The sequence below is a fragment of the Nicotiana tomentosiformis genome, chromosome 7 (genome assembly GCF_000390325.3).
Source record: "Nicotiana tomentosiformis chromosome 7, ASM39032v3, whole genome shotgun sequence".
Lineage (NCBI taxonomy): Eukaryota > Viridiplantae > Streptophyta > Magnoliopsida > Solanales > Solanaceae > Nicotiana > Nicotiana tomentosiformis.
In genome coordinates, this window is record NC_090818.1 from 53,602,126 (window position 1) to 53,612,850 (window position 10,725).

Genomic DNA, 10,725 nt, shown 5'->3' on the forward strand with positions numbered 1-10,725 from the left:
TCAACTTGACCTTCTTTCCGAACCTCATTACACCTTTCATAGGTGAAACTCAGAGTAATATTCTTTCTCCAACCATGAATGAAATATCACGAACTTTACGGTCGGCATAATTCTTTTGCCTAGACTGAGCTGTGCGAAGTCGATCTTGAATAACTTTGATCTTATCCAAGGCATCATGTACCAAATCGGTACCCAAAAACCGAGCCTCTCCCGATTCAAACCAACCAACTGGCGATCGGCATCGCCTTCCGTATAACGCCTCATATGGAGCCATTTGAATGCTAGATTAGTAGCTATTATTATAAGCAAACTCCACAAGTGGCAAGAATTGATCCCAAGAAGCTCCAAAGTCTATAACACAAGCGCGAAACATATCTTCCAATATCTGAATAGTGTACTCTGACTGTCCGTCTGTCTGTGGATGAAATGCTATACTCAACTCCACCCGCGTGCCTAACTCACGTTGTACAACCCTCCAGAAATATGAGGTAAACTGCGTACCTCGATCTGAAATAATAGACACGGGCACACCGTGAAGGCGGACAATCTCACGAATGTAAATTTAAGCTAACCTCTCTGAAGAATAGGTAACTGCCACTGGAATGAAATGTGCTGACTTGGTCAACCTGTCCACAATGACCCAAACTGCATCAAATCTTCTCTGAGTTCGTGGGAGCTCAACAACAAAATCCATAGTGATACGCTCCCACTTCCACTCAGGAATTTCTAACTTCTGAAGCAAACCACCAGGTCTCTGATGCTCGTACTTAACTTGCTGACAATTCAGACACCGAGCTACATGTGCAACTATATACTTTTTCATTCTCCTCCACCAATAATGTTGCCGCAAATCTTGAGACATTTTGGCGGTACCTGGATGAATAGAATACCTGGAAATGTGTGCTTCTTCAAGAATTAATTCACGAAGCCTATCCACATTAGGCACACAAATACGACCCTACATTCGCAGAAACCCATCTTCCCCTACAACAACCTATTTGGCATCACCGTGCCACACTGTGTCCTTAAGGACAAGTAAGTGAGGATCATCATACTGCCTCTCTCTGATGCGCTCATATAAAGAAGACCGAGCGACTGTGCAAGCTAGAATCCGGCAGGGTTCTGAAATATCTAACCTCACGAACTGATTAGCCAAAGTATGATCATCTGCAGCTAATGGCCTCTCATCAACCGGAATATACGCAAGACTGCCCATACTCACAGCCTTTCTACTCAAGGCATCGGCCACCACATTGGCCTTTCCGGGGTGATACAAAATAATGATATAATAGTCTTTCAACAACTCCATCCATCTTCTTTGCCTCAAATTAAGATACTTTTGTTTGAACAGATATTGGAGGCTACGATGATCAGTAAATACCTCACACGAGACACCGTAGAGTAATGCCTCCAAATCTTTATTGTATGAATAATGGCTGCCAATTCTAAGTCATGAACAGGATAATTATTCTCGTGAACTTTCAACTGCAGTGACGTATATGCAATTACCTTGCCATCTTGCATTAACACTGCACCAAGCCCAATGTGAGATGCGTCACAATATACCGTATACAATCCTGAACCTGTGGGTAATACCAATACTAGCGCCGTAGTCAAAGCGGTCTTGAGCTTCTGAAAGCTCAACTCACATTCGTCTGACCATCTGAATGGGACACCCTTCTGGGTTAGTCTGGTCAATGTGCTTGCTATAGATGAAAACCCTTCCACGAACCGACGATAATAACCTGTCAAACCTAGGAAACTCCGGATCTCTGTAACCGAAGTAGGTCTAGGCCAATTCTGAACAGCCTCAATCTTCTCAGGATCCACCTTTATGCCTTCAGCCAATACGACATATCCCAAAAAGGCAACTGAGTCTAACCAAAACTCACAATTTGAAAATTTGGCATATAACTGATTATTCTTCAAGGTGTGAAGCACTCTTCGAAGATGCTGATCATGCTCCTCTCGACTGCCGGAGTAAATTAATATATCATCAATGAATACAATCACAAAAGAATCCAAATAAGGCTTGAACACCCGATTCATCAAATCCATAAATGCTGCTGGAGCATTTGTCAACCCAAATGACATCACTAGGCACTCGTAATGCCCATACCAAGTCCGAAAAGCTGTCTTAGGGACATCAGCTGCCCTAACCTTCAACTGATGGTAACCATATCTCAAATCAATCTTCGAAAATACCTTGGCACCCTGAAGCTGATCAAATAAGTTATCAATTCTTGGCAGCGGATATTTGTTTTTGATAGTGGCCTTGTTCAACTGCCGATAGTTTATACACATCCACATCGAGCCATCTTTCTTCTTTACAAATAATACTGGTGCACCCCAGGGTGAGACACTGGGTCTAATGAATCCCTGATCAAGCAAGTCTTGTAACTGCTCTTTCAATTCTTTCAACTATTACGGGGCCATACGGTATGGTGGAATAGAAATGGGCTGAGTGCCCGGAGCCAAATCAATACAGAAGTCAATATCTCTGTCGGGTGGCATCCCCGATAGATCTGCAGGAAATACTTCTAAAAATTCACGAACAACTGGTACTGAGTCCATAGAAGGGACATCCGCACTGGGATCGCAAATATAAGCCAAATAAGCTAGACACCCTTTCTCTACCATACGCCGAGCTTTCATATAAGAAATAACCCTGCTGGTAGAATGGCCAGGGGTTACTTTCCACTCTAATCGAGGTAACACCTGCATAGCTAGGGTCACTATCTTGGCATGACAGTCCAATATAGCATGATAAGGAGACAGCCAATCCATACCCAAGATGATATCAAAATCTACCATATCAAGAAGTAGAAGATCCACACTAGTCTCAAGGTTACCAATAGTAACCACAAACGAACGATAGACATGATCTACTACAATAGAGTCTCCCACTGGTGTAGATACACACACAGAAGCACTCAGAGAATCACAAGGCACAACCAAATATGAAGCAAAATAGGAGGACACATAGGAATAAGTAGATCCTGGATCAAATAGAACTAAAGCATCTCTATGGAAAACTGGAATAATACCTGTGATAACAACATCAGATGACTCGGCCTCAGGCCTAGCTGAAAAGAATAAAATCGGGGCTGGGCCCCACCACTCTGAACTGCATCTCTAGGACTGCCTCTAACTGGCTGGCCTCCACCTCTAACTGTCCGACCTCTACCTCTAACTGTCCGACCTCCACCTCTAATGGCCTGACCTCCACTTCTAGCTACCTGACCCCTACCTTTAGCTGGCTGAGCAGGCGGTGAAGCAACCGATGCCGGTATGATAGCAAGAGAATCCTGTCGAGATCTGTTACTCGCCAATCGAGGGCAATACCTCCTGATGTGACCAATGTTCCCACACTCATAACACTCATCCTGATGTCGTGGCTGCTGAAGCTGAAGCTGACCCAAATGGGCCGGATAACTACTATAGTAACTCTGGAGTGGTGGTGCACTGATAGGAGCTGAATGTGCACTGAATACTGGCTGCCCAGAGTAAGGCATAATAGGACCGTGACTGCCTAAAGCACCAGGAGATGCATGAAGTGTTGAATGAAATGGTCTGGGAGGATGACCCCTACCAAAATTACCCCTGCCTCCAGACGAGGCACCACTGAAACCATCAAACTGACGAGGCCTCTTATCAGACCTCTGCCCTTTCTCCTGTGCAAGAACCATCTCGATACTCCTGGCGACATTAGCAGCCGCCTGAAAATAAATCTCACTTCCGATTTTCTTGGCCATCTGAAGTCTGATAGGGTGAGTGAGTCCCTCAATAAACCTCTTCACTCTCTCTCCCTCCGTAGGTAGTAAAAGGAGAGCATGACGGGTCAAATCCACAAAACGGGACTGATACTGAGTAACAATCATACTGCCCTGCTGTTTATGCTCAAATTGCTTGCGAAATTCCTCTCCACCACCTCCCAGTGTGATAGGGAGGAACTTCTCCAGAAATAGCTGAGAGAACTGCTCCCAGGTAAGTGCAGGTGTTCTGACTGGTCGGGTCAATATGTAATCTCTCCCCCACCTCTTGGCGGAACCCGTAATCTGAAATACAACAAAATCAACCCCATTGGTCTCAACTATACCCATGTTCCGCAGCACCTCATGGCAGCGTTCAAGATAATCTTGTAGGTCCTTAGAAGGTGTACCACTGAAGTGAACTGGAAAGAGATTGGTAAACTTATCCAATATCAATAAGGCCTCAAAAGACATGGCGGGCCTATCACCGATCTATGCCGCAACAACTAGCTGAACTACCCCAACTGGCGGGGCTGCTGGAGCTTGATTCTAGGGAGCCATCTGCTCCGGAGCGGGAGTAGTGGGAGTTTGTGCTCCTCCCCCAGCCTGTGAGACGGCTGGTGCAATTGGAAATGTACCATTCCGGGACACGCCCTCCATAAGACTTACCAAACGGACTAGAGCATCCTGAAGTACTAGAGTGGCTATAAATCCTTCCGGGACCTGAACTGGTCCAACTGGTACATTCTGAACTGGAACCTCCTCCTGAAGGTCCACCTGAGGTTCTACAACAGGTGCAGCTGCTTGAGCTCTCGACTGAGCTCTACCTCGGCCTCTAGCATGACCTCGACCTCTACCCCTGGCCATAGTTGCTACCGGGGGTTCTGGTCCCTGTCCATCGGTAGAGGTATTACGTGTTCTCACCATCTGCGAGAGAATAAGAGTAGAATAATTCAATCATTGATGATAGAATAAAATCGCACGACAGAATAAGAAAGAAGTTATATTGTTCCTAAACTTCATAGCCTCTGAGAGATAAGTACAGACGTCTCCGTACCTATCCTTCAGACTCTACTAAGCTTGCTCGTGACTCATGAGACCTATGTAACCTAGTGCTCTGATACCAACTGTCACGACCCGAAATTCCCACCTTCGGACCGTGATGGCACCTAACATTTCACTTGCTAGGCAAGCCAACGTTAGAATAATATTAACAAAATTTTAAACAATTTTTTTAAATTATTAATAATCCAAGAACAAATGCGGAAGCAAGTTTGAAATATAGTGAATAATCCATAAAGACAACGATGTCTAAATACCATCCCAGAATTGGTGTCACAAGTACAGGAGCTTCTAGAATAAATACATATAAGGTCTAAATAAAATAAAGCTGTCTGGAAATAAACACACATCTAAAGTAAAATAGACGGGGACTTCAGAACTGTGGACGCCATGCAGTTATACCTCAAGTCTCCTCTGGTAGCTGAAATCCGAGCAAGTCTACGGTACGCCGCTGGGACCAACTCCAAAATCTGCACAAGAAGTGCAGAGTGTAGTATCAGTACAACCGACCCCATGTACTGGTAAGTGCTGAGCCTAACCTCAACGAAGTAGTGACGAGGCTAAGGCGGTTCACTTACATTAACCTGTATGCAATATTGATAACAACAACAAATAATAGAAATAAATTAGGTAACTCATTTATAATAATTGAAGCTAACTCAACAGTCATAATCCATTATTATTTCAACTAATTTTTGTTGCAGCGTGCAACCCGCTCTCACAATATATTCACTTTCGGTTCTGTTGCGGCGTGACACCCGCTCCTCCAATATATTCATTTTTAATCAAGTCTGTCATATATTTATTTCAATCAGTATATATATAGACTTTTAAATAAGTCTGTTTCGGCGTGCAATCCGATCCCCCAATATTGACTTTTCATTAAGTCTATTGCGGCGTGCAACCCGATCCTCCAATATTGACTTTTAATAAGTCTGTTGCGGCGTGCAACCCGATCCTCCAATATAGACTTTTAATAAATCTGTTGCGGCGTGCAACCCCAATATAGACTCTTAATAAGTCTGTTGCGGCGTGCAACCCGATCTTCCAATATAGACTCTTAATAAGTCTGTTGCGGCGTGCAACCCGATCCTCCAATATATTCATTATAATCAATTCTATTAGAAGAAATTTCCCCAATAAATTCAATAATTAATATGAAATTATAAGACAACAAGCATACAATAATTATGATTTATTCATGAAACAGACAATGTCAAATAGCAAATTATTATAGAAATCAGGGAAAAAATAGGCAGTTTAATATTTAATATGCTAAATGTCAAATAACAATTAAGTCACATAATTCAAGTAGCATGTAACAATTAATGCAGGAATTCAAGAATTAATATTAAACAAAGAATAAGAGAGAAATAATTATTATAATAATTAATTTATGATTAAAAATAATTTATGATTTTTCAAGTAAGCAGGTAAACAATTAATTTGATGACGTATAGACACTCGTCACCTCGCCTATACATCGTTCACATGCATTTCACATAACAAATAATTTAAGGGTTCTACTCCCTCAAGTCAAGGTTAACCCTGACACTTACCTCGCTTTGCGAATTCCAATCAATTATTCAACCACATCTTTTCCTTTTAAATTTGCCTCCGAAAGCTTCAAATCTATTCACAAATAATTCGATATATTCAATACGAATCATAGGAATTAATTTCATATGAATTTACAAATTTTTCGGATAAAAATCCGAAATTTATTAAAATATTCAGCAGTGGGACCCACGTCTAAAATTCAATAAAAACTCACGAAATCCGAACATCCGTTCCGATACGAGTTCAACCATACAAAATTTGTCCAATTCCGATATCAAATGGACCTTCAAATCTTAATTTTTCGTTTTTGGAAGATTTTATAAAAAGCTGATTTTTCTTCCAAAATTTCACGGATTCATGATAAAAATGAGTATGAAATCATGAAATATAATCAATATAGGATAAGGAACACTTACCCCAATGTTTTCCCGTGAAAATCACCCAAACATCGACTTACCCGAGCTCAAAAATGGGAAAGAATTGAAAATGAGTCGAAACCCCATTTCGAGAACTTAAGTTCTGTTTCTGGGATTGTTACCCTTCGAGAACGCGGTCAGTGCCTCGCATTCGCGAAATACATTTTTGTGCTGCCAAAACTTTGCTCTTCGCGAACGCGAAGGCAATGTCGCGAACGCGAAGCCTTGCCAAGTTTAGCCTTCGCGAACGCGATACACCCTACGCGAATGCGAAGCTTTAACGCTTGGTACCCCGTCAGGCCTCGCCTTCTACGCGAACGCGAACGCTTCCACGCATTCGCAATGAACACTGCCCTCTTACCTTCGCGAACGCGTCCCCCTATTCGTGAATGCGAAGAGTTAATTTCACCTGCCTCCAGTTTCTTGTTCGCGAACGCGAGCCACCTCTCGCGAACGCGTAGAAGGATACCAGAAGCAGATTTCTGCAGTTTTTCCCAAGTCCAAAAATGGTCCGTTAACCACCCGAAATCAACCCGAGCCGTCGGGGCTCCAAACCAAACATGCACCCAAGTCCTAAGATATCATACGAACTTGCTCGCGTGATCAAATCGCCAAAATAACACCTAGAACTACGAATCGGACACCAAATCAAAGGAAGTTTTCAAGAAAACTTTAAAACTTATATTTTTACAACCGGACGTCCGAATCATGTCAAATCAACTCCGATTCTTATCAAATTTGGCAGACAAGTCATAAATATTATATTAGACCTATACTGGGCTCCGAAACTAAAATACGGACCCGAGGTCAATAAATCCAACATCAGTAATTTTTTAAAACTCATTAAGCTTTCAAGCTTTTAATTTTTCATCAAAATTCTATATCTCAAGCTAGGGACCTCGGAATTCAATTTCGGGCATACGCCCAAGTCCCAAATCATGATACAAACCTACCGAAATTGTCAAAATACTGATCCGGTTCCGTTTGATCAAAATGTTGACTAAAGTCAACTTAGTTGAGTTTTAAAGCTCTATTTCACATTTTAATTCATTTTTCACATGAAAACTTTTCGAAAAATTTTACGGACTACGCACGCTAGTCGAGGAATAATAAATGGTGACTTTCGAGGTCTTAGAACATAGAATTACTTATTAAATTTAAAGATGATATTTTGGATCATCACAACTTCGATCACATTTGCCCCAATGCTTTTGGCCAGTTCGAGACCTGCAATCATGGCCTCAAATTCGTCCTCGTTGTTAGTCAATTTTACAGTCCTAATGGATTGGCTTACTACATTTCCTGTTGATGGCTTCAATACGTGTCACACCCCAACCTCGGGATGCGCGACTGGCACTCAACCGAGTGAACCCAGCCGAGCAAGCCTGTTAGATACTATCTACCCAATTAACCCATGATCAAGAAAAGACGTGATTTCATTAATTAGACGGAAGAAAGTTCATACATATGACATTAATCCGTTTTATTAGTTATTTCTCCTTTAAGTCTCAAAATACACTGATTCTTATAGTCTAAGAGGAATACGTGATCAAACACAACATAACTTGTTTAGCATTCCCAACACCCATATACAACCCGCATAGTGTCTACGGAGCCTCTAAAGATACAAAAGAGAGTAAAGATGGTGCCGGCAACAAGGTATCGGCTATACCTCAAAAAGTGACCATAATATAAATAAAAGGTACAATACATGACCCCGAAATGAAATGGGGCTCTCCGAGTCCGCTGAGAAGAGGATGCAACACTATCTGTGATCAACATTGTCTGCTAAGTAACCACCTGCATCCATTTAAAGATGCAGCGTCCTCGATAAAAGGGATGTTAGTACCGTCGAATAGCACTAGTATGTAAATCTAAACACCAACTCAATAGAATGAATAATAATACAAGAGGAACAATCAAGAATTCAATAAGAGCTTCAAGTAATAGTAAAAAACAAGTTAAGGATCATATACGTTTTCAAGATAATTTTCATATTATTAGGTTGGGTGACTTTTAGTACCGATATTCCATAATTCACAATACCTCCATATTCTTACACGGAGTCTGATCTCGGCCCGATCGGCTAGGCCGTCTCATTTGAGACATTACCACAATTTCATTATAACTTTCCAGCACAGTACCACCATGTGTGTGGCATGGCGTCCGATCACGGCCCGATCGACTAGGCCATCTCATTTGAGATATCAACCCTTTTCACAATTTCATCCACAATACTACAGTGTTCTTACACGGAGTCCGATCTCGGCCCGATCGGCTAGGCCATCTCATTTGAGACATCAACCCTTTTCACAATTTCATTCACAATACCACCGTGTTCTTACACGGAGTCCAATCTCGACCCGATCGGCTAGTCCATCTCATTTGAGACGTTACTTTTTTCAGTCAATCATCTTACATCATACTTTTTTCATATACTTTCGATTCATTGGCACTAGTGATTACGATTACAAAGTCTTTCTTGGCACTTGGCCGTATTTCATAGTTCTAGACCCATTTTCCACATTCAATATCATTATCATTATCAACAATAATAAGGCTTCCCATTCAAGACATTAAATTCACATATGAGCAATTTGGGAATCTTAGGCACATAGAGGCTTTTCATACAATTTGGCATAATAACCTTTATTTCAATCTTGACATGAAGTCTTAACAGTTCTAACACATATTCCATATTTTTGAACAAATCCTCAAATAACAAGATAACATGATGAAGCCTTTAGAATAAATATTGAACTTACATCCTTCAACACAAACACATTAGAAATTGCCAATTCTATAACGATCAAGAGCTTACTCCAATTATATGAACACCGTGGGGTTAGATTCTAAGGAAAAATGGGGTTTAGCTAACATACCTCAATTGAGCTTCTTAGACTCTAATATGATCCGAAATTCTTAGCAACTTCAATCTATTTTAGAAATATAACAAGTTGGACCAAAATTAGGAAGATGAACATGGTTTTATCTCATTTGAGCATATTATCAAACACTAGCTGTGCATCAATGCTTTAAGGCCCTTTTTGTGAAAGAGTCCACCAACCCACACCCCATTCTTCTCTATCTTTAACTTACAACCTTCCCACATACCATAGGAACACATGCATGCAAGGTAAGCACTCCCATCCCCATGAATTACCTTACTAATGGCCTATTCTAGTTATATTTTGAAACTAAGAGTTTGGGTGATAGAATCTTACCTCTTAGGAAGAAGACCTAGGTGCCTCTCTTGATAATCTTCAAGCTATTAAGTGAGAATTGAAGAGCAATGTGATGAATATCACTTCTCCCTCTAGGACTCTCTCTCTCACTCTAAAAATATCAGAAAATATGATCAAAATGGTCCATGGGATGTGTTTTAATGAAATAGGGTCGGGTTAAAAAACCCCAACATTGAAGCTCTGGAACGGGTTCTGCGGTCGCATATACGACCGCATAGTGTTTATGCGGTCCGCGAAATGACCGCAAAAATGGGTTCCAGAACTGGAAAAACACTGACCTCGTCTGCGGTCACTACGCGACCCGCAGACCTGTTCTGTGGTCGCATAAACATTGCGAAACGGTTCTGCGGTCGCATAGTGCACTGCAGAACCTCCCTCCGAAAAGTCCCAAGGCGGGATATACGAAAAGAATGTGGCCCGCAAAACGGTTATGCGGTCGTATAATGGCCGCAAAATTAGGCATAATAAATGCCTCAGAAATCTGCCCCACTCTGCGACTAGTCTGCGGTTCACAGAGTGGTTCTGCGGCCGTAGAATGAGCCGCAGAAATGCGTACTTCTGCCCAATATTTTCCTTCAACTTCCAGCGCACTATTCAATCCAAAAAGTCCGAACCACGGCTCGCAAGCTAGCCGCAATGAATTTCTACTATTATTAACCTCTACGCCTACTTTGGCATCACAGAATCCGG